Source organism: Lissotriton helveticus, chromosome 3_2 (assembly GCF_964261635.1).
Source record: "Lissotriton helveticus chromosome 3_2, aLisHel1.1, whole genome shotgun sequence".
In the NCBI taxonomy this organism is placed as follows: domain Eukaryota; kingdom Metazoa; phylum Chordata; class Amphibia; order Caudata; family Salamandridae; genus Lissotriton; species Lissotriton helveticus.
The window spans coordinates 280662826-280676588 of NC_136062.1; the positions used below are offsets into that span (position 1 = coordinate 280662826).

Sequence of the window (13763 nt, forward strand, 5' to 3'; positions counted from 1 at the left end):
AAAGAAGAGTAGGGTATTGGTGGCTGAAAAGATGGAAGGCTGAGTATAGATTTGTTAGTGACAAACAGGGGTCTGTTAGGAGTACTTAGAGCAGAGAGTGTGTGTCTGAATGGGATATAGTTAAGTCTGGTGTGGAACTGGGTTCTGTTACTGATGAGTGGATTAGTCACTGGTATAAGATAGATTTGTGTATTGTTTGTAAGTGATGGTGCAAAAGTGTAGCTGGGATAGAAGGGTGTATTGTTGTGGTTTCTGGGGTTTTGTAGTGGGTGCTGAGATATTGAACTTTGTCTAGGGTTGCTTTGTAGTAAATGAGTAGAGGACATGTGCTTTGAGTGTGTCAACCGTGTTGTGGATGGGGTAAGGTGGGTGCTGGTGTATGTAAATTTGGCCACCATTTCTGGCCCTAGGCCCCACCAGTCTCGGACAGGCTCCAACAAGCAACTTTGAGTTCTGCATGTTGGGTTTTTGTCATGTTGGCTTTGTTTGGTTTAAATGAAGATTTATTTTTCTAAAGTGGTGTGGTGTCCATTTGTAGTGTTTTCACTATGTTACTTTGTGTGTTATGAACAAATACTTTACCCATTGCCTCTGAAATAGGCATGACTACACGTGCCAAGCTGCAATGGGTGTGGTCAGGGGTTTTCTTGGGTGTGTAACTCCCTTAACCTAACTAGAAGGAGGGGTCCCAATTTGGACAGGATGCATACCACTGCCAACAAGATACCCCCATTTCTAACAGTCTCAAAAAACACACATTGCCAAAGAAGGTCCTGACACTAAACGAAAATAGTTTCTGTGCTGATATGCCCCTTGTTAAAGAGCAGATTGTGATCATTTATAATGAAGCCAGTCGATAGATGGCTAGAGTGAGAGAGGGGTAGAATTTTAATGAAAACAAAAGATCTCAGTTAACGCGAGACCTAATTAGGGGCTCAAATCTTAAAGAAAATCACAAACGTGCACCCATGGTATGTCTTTACATTAGTAGAGATTTACATATTTCATGAATTCACAAGAATTTATATGAATAGACCAGAAAATCGTACTCCTAGAAAATATTTGTGAACTATATTTTAGCACATGCATTATCCATGTGTATGTTTGCTCATGCAAAAATCTGTTGAGCTTTGACAAGTTCACTTTCTCTCCAACCACTTTTTCCCAACCCTGAAAGAAGTTTTGCTCCTTTCCCTCGTCAAGAGTAAATTTTCAACCTTTCTCGGTATGGGAAAAGTCTAGTGAAGAACTGGTGAAAAATCCTTAAACAATGAAAGTTAGTAGCTTTGCACAGACTCAAAAGGGCATTCCAACCCTGTAACTGCTAACTGCTACCTCCAGCCCCAGTATGTAGATCTGCAAAAACGCGGGAAAATTAGTAAATTGTTAGCATGCAAGCCCTACTATGGTATTAGCACTGGTATAATAAGAGAGGCCATTATCAGAACTCCTATGGAATGAGATTGCTGCCATAATTTGTGGCTGCACTACATGGCACCAAAGGGACAAGTAGACGTTTTTACAGGACAAGTAGATTTATGAAGCAACCTGTCCCATCACCAAGTAGATATATTTCTACTGCTTTAAAACCCTATCTTTGCAACCTAACATTATCTAATCTCCCCCAGCCTCTCTCACCAACCATTCACCTGAAACTACATAGCCGCTCTTAATGATGACACCGAACTGGTATCCACAAATTAATAAAAAATACACAGAACAATTTCAATTATAGTGGAAGACATAAAACATCAATTTCTTTAGGGAAGCCAAAAAATGTTGAAGTCATAAGAGTCATAAGAGACATTAACAGCTTGAAACTTAATTTGTGCTAAAAGATCAATATATGATTAAGAAACTTATTAAAAAGCTAAAAATTAGACCGCAGAACATTTCATTGGAGGGGTGGGGGGTTTAAACATTAATTGCAAAAGCTCAGAGGAAGATTGCAAAAACAATTTCAGAAATGAAGGTTTTAGCATTTTATGGTGGTGCAATCGCACATGACCAATCGCCATAACACACATTTAACCATTGGATTAACCACTAACCTTGGGTTCCAGAGTAGGGTATGACTCACAGTAAAGTGCTTTAATGCCCCCATCAGGATGCGCTTTCTGAAAAGTTTCACCCGCCGTGAGGGAAATGGCTTGGCTGGTCATCTCAACGCCGTGAGGGGAATGGCTCAGCACAGAATGCAATGGCCTACATTTCCCAGCAATCCCTGGCCGGCACAAGGAAGGAGCGTCATCCGTGTGCCTGCTGAACCCAGAAAAGCGCCGCTGCACTCCCGCAGCACAGGACGCACGCGGGCAGCGCCCGGGTGAAGCCCAGGCCAAGTTTGGGCCCGTCATTGCCAGGAAGAGGCAGGGCAGGGCCATCCCCCTACTTTTAAGGGCTCAGGTCTTCGTCCTCCACAAGAGATGTCAGAAAGGTATTGTGAGACTCTTCTTTAACCGCCCTTGCATTTGCAGTTGACACTTCCCCTTGCGAAGGCAATTGGAAACAGCATGCTTCGCGGCCAAGTTGATTGGGTATAATATAATATTAATAACCACCTTTTATTCCAGCGTGGGCTGATTGGACCCTATTGGACTTGTTATATACCTAAAATCGGGACATTATACGCACTTTATTGACAGTAATCTGCTTATATGCCTATTTCTGCTGCCAAACACATTAATAAGCACGTTGCACTTTTGTTCTTTGAGGCCAGATCTTGCTAGCACTTTGTACTTTATGGTCCGTGTTTACATGCCCTTTTGCTGTCAAACCTATTAGCACCTCACACTTTTGTCCTTTGGGACCAGATCTTGCTAGCCTCAGCACTTTGTACTTCATGGTCCGTGTTTACATGCCCTTTTGCTGCCAAACCAATTAGCACGTTGCACTTTTGTCCCTAGGGCCAAGGTCTCATTTGGTTTCTGACCAACTCTGAAATCCAGTTGATTGGTTATTTGTCGACCCGACCCTTGGGACTGTGTTTATCCGGTTTCTTTTTTGTATTATTTGTATGATTGTTTCTTCTCTTGCTTTGGATATGGGGAAGCTTGGTTGTGTTACCCAAAAAAAAACTTCGGTGTTATTACCGGCCCCACTCCCTCAAACCTCAATTGATAGGATGCTTCAGAGAGCAATTGGGGTAGTCTCGAATGAAATCGAGCTCACTTACAGGCAACTATCCTAGTCAAGTCAAGTCAAGTCAAATGATTTGTATAGCGCACTACATACCCAGAGGGTTTCAAGGCGCTTAGGAAGGGGAGGAGGATTATTTGTCAAATATCCACGTTTTAAGCTGCTTTCTGAACGCTAGGTGGTTCTGGGTGAGGCGAAGGTAAGCGGGGAGTGAGTTCCATGTTTTAGCAGCCAGGTATGAAAAGGATCTGCCTCCCATGGTGGTCTTGTTGATGCGAGGTACAGTGGCGAAGGCTTGGCTGGAAGAACGTAGTTGGCGGGAGGGGGTGTAGAAGGACAATCGAGAGTTGAGGCAATCTGGTCCGATGTCGTAGAGTGATTTGTGTGCGTGGGTAAGCAGTCGGAAAGTGATCCTCTTATTGACGGGTAGCCAGTGGAGGTCTTTAAGGTGACCAGAGATGTGTTCGTTACGTGGGATGTCTAATATGAGCCTGGCTGAGGCGTTTTGGATTCGTTGGAGTTTCTTCTGGAGTTTAGCGGTGGTGCCTGCGTAGAGGGTGTTTCCGTAGTCCAGTCGGCTCGTGACCAGAGCGTGGGTGACTGTTTTCCTTGTTTCGGAGGGGATCCAGCGGAATGTTTTTCTGAGTATGCGAAGAATGTTGAAGTAGGAAGAGGATACGGCGCTGACTTGTCTGTTCATTGAGAGTGAAGAATCCAGGATGACGCCAAGGTTCCGTGCGTGGTCTGTCGGGATGGGTGCTTTTCCGAGGGCTTCCGGCCACCAGGAGTCGTCCCAGGCAGAGGGGGATGTACCTAAGATGAGGACTTCTGTTTTGTCTGAGTTCAGTTTCAGACGGCTTTGTTTCATCCATTCGGCGACTTTTTTCATTCCTTCGTGTAGGTTAGTTTTGGCGGTGCAGGGGTCTTTGGTGAGAGAAAGGATCAGTTGAGTGTCATCCGCGTAAGAGATGATGTTGAGGTTGTGTTGGCGGGCGATGGCCGCGAGGGGGCTCATGTATACGTTGAAGAGGGTGGGACTGAGTGAGGATCCTTGAGGTATGCCGCAGATGACTTCAGAGGCCTCGGACTTGAACGGAGGAAGGCGGACTCTTTGGGTTCTTCCGGTGAGGAACGAGGTGATCCATTCAAGTGCTTTTCCTTGTATTCCGATGTTATTGAGGCGTTGTAGAAGGGTGCTGTGGCAGACTGTGTCGAATGCTGCGGAAAGGTCGAGGAGGATGAGGGCGACTGTGTCTCCATTGTCCAGTAGAGTTCGAATGTCATCTGTTGCTGCGATGAGGGCGGTCTCAGTGCTGTGTTTTGCTCGGAAGCCAGATTGTGAGGGGTCGAGGGATTTGTTGGCTTCGAGGAAGGCGGCGAGCTGGTTGTTGACGGCTTTCTCGATGACTTTTGCCGGGAATGGGAGAAGCGAGATGGGGCGGTAATTTTTGAGTTCGGTGGGGTCCGCTGTTGGTTTTTTCAGAAGGGCGGTGAGTTCAGCGTGTTTCCAGTCTTCTGGGAAGGTAGCGGAGTTGAAGGAGCAGTTGATGACGTTTCGGAGGTGAGGTGCTATGACGGAGTCTGCTTTGTTGAAGATGTGGTGAGGGCATGGGTCTGTGGGGGATCCAGAGTGGATGGAATTCATCAGGCGGATGGTGTCTTCAGTGGAGATTGGGTTCCAGGCGTTAAGGGTGTTTACGGGGGGAAGATGGTCAGCAGCTGGTAGGGTGGGTTGGTTTCCGGGTTGGTTGTCAAAGCTGTTGTGGATGTCTGCAATCTTGTTGTGGAAAAAAGAGGCTAGGGAGTCGCAGAGGGTTTGAGAGGGGGTGATGTCGTTGGAGTTGGCCGAGGGGTTGGAAAATTCCTTGACGATGTTGAAAAGTTCCTTGCTGTTGTGGGCGTTGTTGTCAAGTCGATCTTTGAATGCTGTTTTCTTGGCTTTACGGATCAGTTGGTGGTGAGTGCGGGTGGCGCTTTTGAAGGCGTCCTTGGTGCTGGTGGTTGGGTCTTTTTTCCAGGCTTTTTCAAGGGAGCGGCAGAGTTTCTTGGATTTCTTAAGATCATCGTTGAACCATGAGGCCTTCTTGCTGCCAGGTTTGCTTTGACGTTTTTTCAGTGGTGCTAAGGTGTCGGCGGTGTTGGATAACCATAGGGTGAGGTTGGCGGCGGCTTCGTTGGCGTTAGAGGAGAGGGCTGGGGAGTTTCGAAGGAGTGAAGCGGAGATTTGGTCCGTGGTGATTTTGTTCCAGTTTCTTTGCAGGGTAGGTTGGGAGTGGTTGATGGGTTTCGGCTTGTTGTAGGTGAAGTGGACGCAGCTGTGGTCGGTCCATAGGAGATCCGTAGTGTGGCTGAAGGAGACATGATTGCTGGAAGTGAAGATGGGGTCGAGTGTGTGACCTGCGATGTGGGTGGGGGAAGTGACTAGTTGTTTAAGTCCGAGGTTGGCGAGGTTGTCCACGAGGGTGGCGGTGTTGCGGTCGTTGGTCTTCTCAAGGTGAAAGTTGAGGTCTCCCAGAAGGATGTAGTCTTTGGAGGGGAGCGCGTGTGGAGTGATGAAGTCCGTGATGTCTTCACTGAATTTAGCGCGAGGTCCTGGTGGTCTGTAGAGGAGGGTGCCTCTGAGTGTGGTCTTGGGGTCGGTGTGGATCTGGAAGTGAAGGTGTTCGGAGTTGGCGAGGTTGGTGTCAGAGCTGGTTGAGATGCGGATAGATTTCTTATGGACGATAGCGATTCCTCCTCCTGTGTGGCTGGTACGGTCTTTGCGAGTGATCTTATAGTCTTCAGGGATGGCAATGGTGATGTCTGGAGCGGAGGAAGCATTCATCCATGTTTCCGTGAGGAAGGCGACGTCTGGAGAGAAGGTGTCTAGTAGGTTCCATAGGTCAATGGCGTGCCTGTGCACCGATCGGGTGTTGAGAAGGATGCATTGTAGGTGGTTGGGGTCGGGAATCTGTGGTGTAGTCGTAGCGGAGATGTTGTCGGTGCCGCTGAATTTGCAGGAGTAGCAGGAGAAAGGTCCATGGGTGTGTCCAGGAGCGGCTAGGACGCAGGTGGGGGCGCGACCGGGGTTAAGGGCTAGGAGGGTGGCGGCATCGTAGGTAATGCGGGGGGGCTGGGCAGCGCGAGGGGCAGGGGGTCTGGCGCTGGGCGCGGTCCAGGCGCGGACGGGCGTAGACGGGCTTACCTTTGGCGCACCTTCGGCGCGGATTGGGCGAGGTCGCTGCGCGTGGACGCTGCGCGCGGGAACTACTGTCATATATGGATAGTGGAGGGGGAGGGGCGAGGGTTGCTCAGCTGGGAGGCGGGGCGGGCTCCAGGGATCAACAACAACAACAAAATGGAGGCGGAGGGGGGAGCACAGCGTTAACCCCAGATATCTTTCCTCAGTCCCTAGGGCCACCTATCTCTGTACAATCTAGTCCGGGCTCTATCCTTGGCCCATTAAAATCCCTACCTGGACCAAGTGAGACTTTGTCATCACCCACACATCCCTCCCCAGTAAAACCGAAAACCCGCAAAGGTAGAACAAACACTACATTACCCAAAGCCACGAGGCGAAAAACAGACAATGGGACAGGATCAAATAAAAAGCCCTGTCCAGAAATTAGGCTCAGTGAGGGCGAATCAGTCAGACTGGGAAGAGTGGCAGAACCCCCCTCAAAAACCCTGACTGCCCTTCATGGGTGAGGAACTTGATTGTGGAACTAGAGGCGCAGATGAGAGCTATTTTTAAAGAAGAGTTAGCGCTCCACCTCGGGAACAGAGCTAGTGGTCAGATGCCTGCCCCGTGTATACCTGGTAACCCTCTGGTCAATATTTTGCCGGCTCCAGTGGAGAAGGAAGATTGCAGTACAGAGACGGACAAAGTATGGCAACTTCCACTGGCCAGAGGTGGTATTTTACCCATTCTATCATGCCCTGCCACTATGAGTGCTGTCGATATAGGGACTCCCAGGGCTGCCCAATAGGGCATCATTTACTCTCCTGGTGAGGAACCCGGTACACACCGGGCTCAAATAAGGAGGGACATTGCTAGCACCAGGGGTCCCAGCACGCAGAGTGCGAATTCCATCCTCATCAGATGATGGACAGGGAAGTGCCCAACACAGCAGACAACTTGCACAGAGGCCCGGTCCCCCCGGCTCTCCCAATAATCGATTTACCCACCAGCCTCACTCCCTTATGTTACAGTTTTAACTGGTGTACCTGAAATAAAAACTGGGCCGGAAGAAAAACAGCCGGAATTGAGAAACAAGTGCCTTTTCTGGCTCACCATTCACGGACAGTTTCCCTATGAGAGGGCGGGTGAGATATTACTAGTTTGTGAAGTGGGTTGGGTTGGCAAGAACCCTAAGTCAATCAAAGGAGACTGTACAGTTATTAACTTTAGTAATCCCCGTACAGTCTGAATTTGGGCTGACCAGTCCCCCAGCGTTTGTGCACCGTCCACAGGGATCCAATTACACACCTTGGCCTTTTCTTTATCTTGTAACTATCCATCACCATGGACCCCTTGCACTAGAGCTCCAACACACTGGTTAAAACCCCATCCTACATTTGGTCAATCCTCCAGAATACAGTATAACGTTTCAGTAGCAAACAGGTTTGGGGCCCTTGAAGAGGTAGATTGACTTTTGACCCTATCTGATCCCACTTCTACCCAGAGGCTAGGGGGGACCAATAGAGAACGTAATCCGAAAATCACTGGGTTGTAGTCCCTAAACATTGCTGGTGAGACACAAGTTGCTTTAGGCGAACCCCATCCTAAATCTCACCTGGGACTCCAAGGCTCGGTAGGTGCTACCCTAGAGGTATTAAATCTTAAGCTTCCGGAACTTCATAGTCCACCAACCAAAAGGCACTTCTCTGGTACCAACCTATCTTTAGACAATAACAGGAGGAGAATTAGGTGGGAAACCCTGAAGCAGTCACCAGGCAAGACTACTGCCCTGTATTCCCTAATTATTCCACCCTTACTGGCAATGGAGAAGGCTGCACAGACCCCTACCTCTCGTGGTACTATCGCTCAACTTACGGCTATTCACACAGATCTGACCACTTGCCTGACCAACATCTTTAATCCCTTGATACACTCCAAAGTCAAGAGGATCTCTGATAAAAATCAGGAGGGCCTTATACAGTGATACTTTAAAGTTAGCCAAAACGGAATGGGAGTCTGACAGTCGGGATGCAATTAAACAGGCTCTCACTAATAGAGATATGAGGGCATTTTGGACCCTGGTTCGAACAGCTAATTACTCAGAGAGCTCACCCATTGAGCCGAACATTGCAGCAGACGCTTGGAAACTTCATTTCCAATAGTTGTATTCCACCCAGGACATTATAGAGCCCACAGGGAATCTTGCCAACCGTTGTGGGGAACCCCCTCAAAGACGATGTAGGGTTTACCCTGACTGAAGTGCTTAGTGCAATTGGGAAGCTTCCTCTTGGAAAGACCCCTGGATTAGATAAGATTCCCGGGGACCTATTTCGGGAGCAGTCCAATATCTGGGGCCCATATTTATGTGTAATACTTAATGCCATTATAAATGGCATGAAAATCCTGGATACTTGGTTAGAGGCAGAAATTTTCCGAGTATATAAGAAGGGATCTCCCCTCCTGCCCACCAACTACAGGCTAATAAGCCTGATTGACATAACCCAGGAGTTGTTTGCCAGGATTGTCCTGGAGCGCCTTCAGTCCTGGTTGGACGAGCGTGAGATTCTGAGTGCGTACCAGACAGGCTTACGTAAAAATATTTCTACCATCGACCAAATCTTTAGGCTCCAATAATTATATTGGAAGACGGTGACTATAGAGGGTGGGAGCCTCTATTTGATCTTCGTTGATCTTAAATCAGCCTTTGATTTGGTGCTCTGTGACAAACTTTGGGCAGTTCTAGAGCAACTGGGCATTCCCCCCTACTTGCTCTCTTTGATCAAGCAACTGCACACTGGAAATTTTACCCAGGTGAGATATGGGAAATATGGAGAATTGACTCTGCGTTTTCCAGTGAATAGGGGTGTAAGGCAGGGGTGTGTTCTGGCCCCCACTCTGTTCTGTCTTTTTATTAATGCCCTGGTGGAACTAAATGAGGTAGCCAACACCGATGCCCCAAAGCTCGCCTGTGGCAAGGTGCCAGCAATGATGTTTGCGGACGACACCTTGTTACTATCTAAATCACACATGGGCATTCAAAGGACCCTTGACAGCTTCTCTCTATTTTGGAAGAATAGGGGCCTAGAGATTAATACACTAAAATACAAGTACATGGTATTTAATCCTAGTCAAATATCTCGCCCTAACCCTACCCTAAATGGTATCCAGCTAGAGAGGGTAGCTGTCTTCGATTACCTGGGTGTTACGCTGACTGAAACCTTTGGGTGGGGCTCACAACAAGAAAAGGCAGGCCTAAGGTTAGCACAGATGGCAGGGGGAATAGCGAAACTATACATAAACTTAACATCTAGACAACCGGGCCCATTGACTGAGATATACGAAGTCCAAATCTGGAGTACTGTAATGTACGGGGCAGAACTTTGGGGACCCCTCCCTGTAGGTGGATGGTCAAAACCGATAATAAGTTTATGAGGCAGCTCTTGGGCCTACCGCAAAGAACCCCTCTCATCCCCCTACGTATGGACCTCGGGATAATACCCATAGATGAGGAGATCGGACTGCGACCCCTGACTTTTTGGCATAGGCTATGGACGACTCCCAAGCTAATAGCCTACCAGTCGGAACTCAAGGCGATCATGGGGCTCCCAGGGTTGGGAAAACTATCCTGGTTCACACTCATAAAAGATCTGTGCCGTAGACTAGGCCGGCTGAACCTATGGACCCACCCTGAGGAAGTGTCCCCGACAATATCACGGCTCGAACTAGTCAGTTTAGATGGGCTGAAATCCAAGGGAGCACAAAAAACCAGGCCGTTTAACCTCTGACTTCCTCTGACTTCCTCAATTTCAAAGACCACTATTTATTTGAACTCTTCCTTGGTGATGTACATTCGTTCATGGCAAGAAAAGTCTATGTTCAATTCAGACTGGGTTGCTTGCCGGTCCATGCACTTACAAAAAACTGGTCAAAAGCTTCCCCTGTTGGAGGTCCTGCCTGCAATAGCCATGAAGAGACTTCCATTCATGTTTTCTTCTTTTGTCCAGGATATGATGTACCTAGGAGGTACTGGCTTTTACCAATACGCAGGAACCTGGGATACAGACAGTCACGGGAGCCTTTAGAGTTTTGAGAATCAACACTCATCCCCCTATTGTTTTTGCTGTGTCCTGTTTCCTTAACTCTATGTGGCATAGGCTCCACAAGTTTTTTATCTCCCCTGCACATGATAAATGTTCCTTTGCCATTTCCTACTGTCTTGATCTTGCTAATATATGAAATCACTGTTTAATTTGCTTTTTTAAACTTTAATATATTTTTAACTGTTATGAAATGTGTTCAACTCACTGTACATGGCTATATCCTGTAATGTCCATGGATATTTTTATTGCCCAAATTTAGTGATGTATGTATTTTATATTTTTGTTTTTATGGTCTATAAGATCGAAATAAAGTTTGGAAATGGAAATGGAATAATAAGCGCTAGATAAATGCAGTTACAATACTTGTGTTTAATGAGACTATATATATCTTACAGATAATTTGTATTCCATCAAGTAAGTGACTGCCTTTCCATAAGCTAGCTCTGAAAGTTTGGTAAAGCTGTGGTGCAATCATTTATATATCAGGTTAATGCCCTCGTGCCAAGTGCTAAACCTGCAGCAATTTCTGGCTTATCAGCAAACAGCGCTTTGCATGCTTGCCCATGAAAGCCCACGTTTTTTAAGGAGAGAAGAAAAACTACAATTGCCAGAAGACATTGTGCTGCTGGCTCAAAAGCATGGACTAACTGAAAGTGTCACACATAACATAAGCCAACTTTGCAGCACTGCAGAAACAAGTCATCTCTGACAGGCAAGCAGACCTGGTGCAGAGTGCAATACATGACATCATTACTCCTGCCCAGACTGAGGGATAATATGCCAGAATCGTGTATAAAATACTAGTATGGGTGGTTAAGGGCAGGGTGTAGAATTCTTATCTCCCAACCTATGTTCTTCTAACATACATTGGTACTCAATAATAAGTAGCATTACATTTGGCTAAACACTCACAGACAATAAAAGTGCACTCAATACACATTCTTGCCTCCAAAAATTTACTAATACAAACACTCTGTATAAAAATAAAAACACGTAAAACATGTTTTGACTTTGTACCACTCCTATACCAAACATTTCCACAGATTGTTTAAGTCTTTCACTGACAGTAGCTCATTTAAGTTCAGAGGGCTCAGAAAACTGTTATAGTCTCGGTGCCAGCCTTTTTTAGGTCGAGCTTCGATCGACCTGTTATGTTTCTTTTGTGGGGTCTGGCAAACCCACTGATTGACATAGGTTACTGTCTGTGGTAATCAGAAATGCTGGCTTCTTATTGGTGCATTTCTGTAAAAGTCCCTCCTTTGTGTGTTCAGCTTCCTTTCCGGCAAGTTCACACAGAGAGCATTTTGGTCGGCCATCACACAGTACAGCGTGTGATGGCCTCTATTCCCTCCTCCCATCTGCATGTGATGGCCCCTCCTCCCTTTTCAGCAAAGGGGTAAAAGAAGGAATTGTGAGGGTGTGCGAGTGCTGCATACAGCTTTTTCTCCTGGGACACGTGCAACATTTGCGAGCGAGCCTTTCGCCTTCATCTCCGTAAGCAGCAGTCCACTCCCAACGAAAGGCGTGTCTCGCCAAACTCTATTTTTATCATATTTTATGCTTTTAATGAGCAGCGCGGCACAGGCTGCATGCTGCACTGCTTACTAAAAGCATAAAATGTTGGAAAAAAAGATTTTGGCAAGATGCGCTTTATAGACTGGGGCGAGGCGCGGCTTGCAGAATGCCCAACAGAGTTTTATGAACTGCGCTAAATAAAATAAAGGAGCGGCTCGCCCAACTGTTTTTTTTTTTTACAATATTTTATGTTTTTTGTAGGCAGTGCAGCATGCCGTCTGTGCCATGCTGCTTTTCCTTTCCACCTCTCTTTCTCTGTTTCTCCTTCTCCCTTCTTGCTGCTCTCTCCCTCACGCTGGAATGCTGTTGCATAGCTGGATTAAACCATGATCAGTTGACTAGGGGTGAGTGTTTGATTTGCTCAAACGCTCCGGCCATCATCCCCTTTTGTATCGCTTTGTTCGCCCTAAGTGTGGCAGGGTATGCTCAGACGTGAGTCCCTTGCTCACTTGGCCACTGGATTCAAGATAGCCTGGCTGATGAGGATTATGAATCTGAAACCGGTCCCAGGATGCTTGTTTCAGGCCCATGGAAGACATGGCTTGGCAGTTCGGGCTGGACTGTTCCCATGAGGCACAGGGTCAGACTGATTTGCATATAGCCATGTCTAAAATGGGGTGGCTGAGTGGGCTAAAGAATGGTGATGGATTAAACCCAGATCAGTTGACTGGGGGTGAGTGTTTGATTTGCTCAAACGCTCCGGCCATCATCCCCTTTTGTATCGCTTTGTTCGCCCTAAGTGTGGCAGGGTATGCTCAGACGTGAGTCCCTTGCTCACTTGGCCACTGGATTCAAGATAGCCTGGCTGATGAGGATTATGAATCTGAAACCGGTCCCAGGATGCTTGTTTCCGGTCCATGGAAGACATGGCTTGGCAGTTCGGGCTGGACTGTTCCCATGAGGCACAGGCTCAGACTGATTTGCATATAGCCATGTCTGAAATGGGGTGGCTGAGTGGGCTAAAGAATGGTGATGGATTAAACCCAGATCAGTTGACTGGGGGTGAGTGTTTGATTTGCTCAAACGCTCCGGCCATCATCCCCTTTTGTATCGCTTTGTTCGCCCTAAGTGTGGCAGGGTATGCTCAGACGTGAGTCCCTTGCTCACTTGGCCACTGGATTCAAGATAGCCTGGCTGATGAGGATTATGAATCTGAAACCGGTCCCAGGATGCTTGTTTCCGGTCCATGGAAGACATGGCTTGGCAGTTAGGGCTGGACTGATCTCATGAGGCACAGGGTCAGACTGATTTGCATATAGCCATGTCTGAAATGAGGTGGCTGAGTGGGCTAAAGAATGGTGATGGATTAAACCCAGATCAGTTGACTGGGGGTGAGTGTTTGATTTGCTCAAACGCTCCGGCCATCATCCCCTTTTGTGTCGCGTTGCATAGCTCGGACATGCCTGCAAGTTAGCCCCCAAACTGCACAGACAAGCCTGCAGCTCCTGCTGCTTCCATTTGTTGTGTAGTCTCTGACGCTTTACCTGGTTTGTTTAAAATCTACATCCACACAGTAACATAGACAGACGGACAGATACACACACAGACAGCCTCTCACACACACACATGCACACAGACACACATGCAGACACAAACATGCAGTAAATCAAACAGTGCCCACTGTAGCCATAGGGGAGCCGTGTGGCGGGGTGGCACTGCTGCCATGATGAGGACGGACAGTGGACACGCGTGAGGTGCTCTGCACCCATGGTGCCCTTGTAGGGCCATCTGGTACCACTGCAGAGCCCAGGCAGGAGTGTTAGGGGTTGTTTTTAAACACTACTGGCCCTGTG

General features: G+C 47.5%; 1 protein-coding gene across 3 annotated transcripts in view; it reads left to right on the forward strand.

Annotated features, from left to right (window-relative positions):
* The first annotated feature begins 2300 nt into the window (after positions 1–2300).
* Positions 2301–13763, forward strand: part of LOC144826658 (hydroxylysine kinase-like) — a 379966-nt gene continuing 368503 nt past the window's right edge. For all 3 annotated transcript variants that reach the window (XM_078685224.1, XM_078685222.1, XM_078685223.1), the window contains exon 1: positions 2301–2434. The gene's annotated coding sequence lies outside the window, so the exon portion shown is untranslated. The remainder of the gene's footprint in view (positions 2435–13763) is intronic.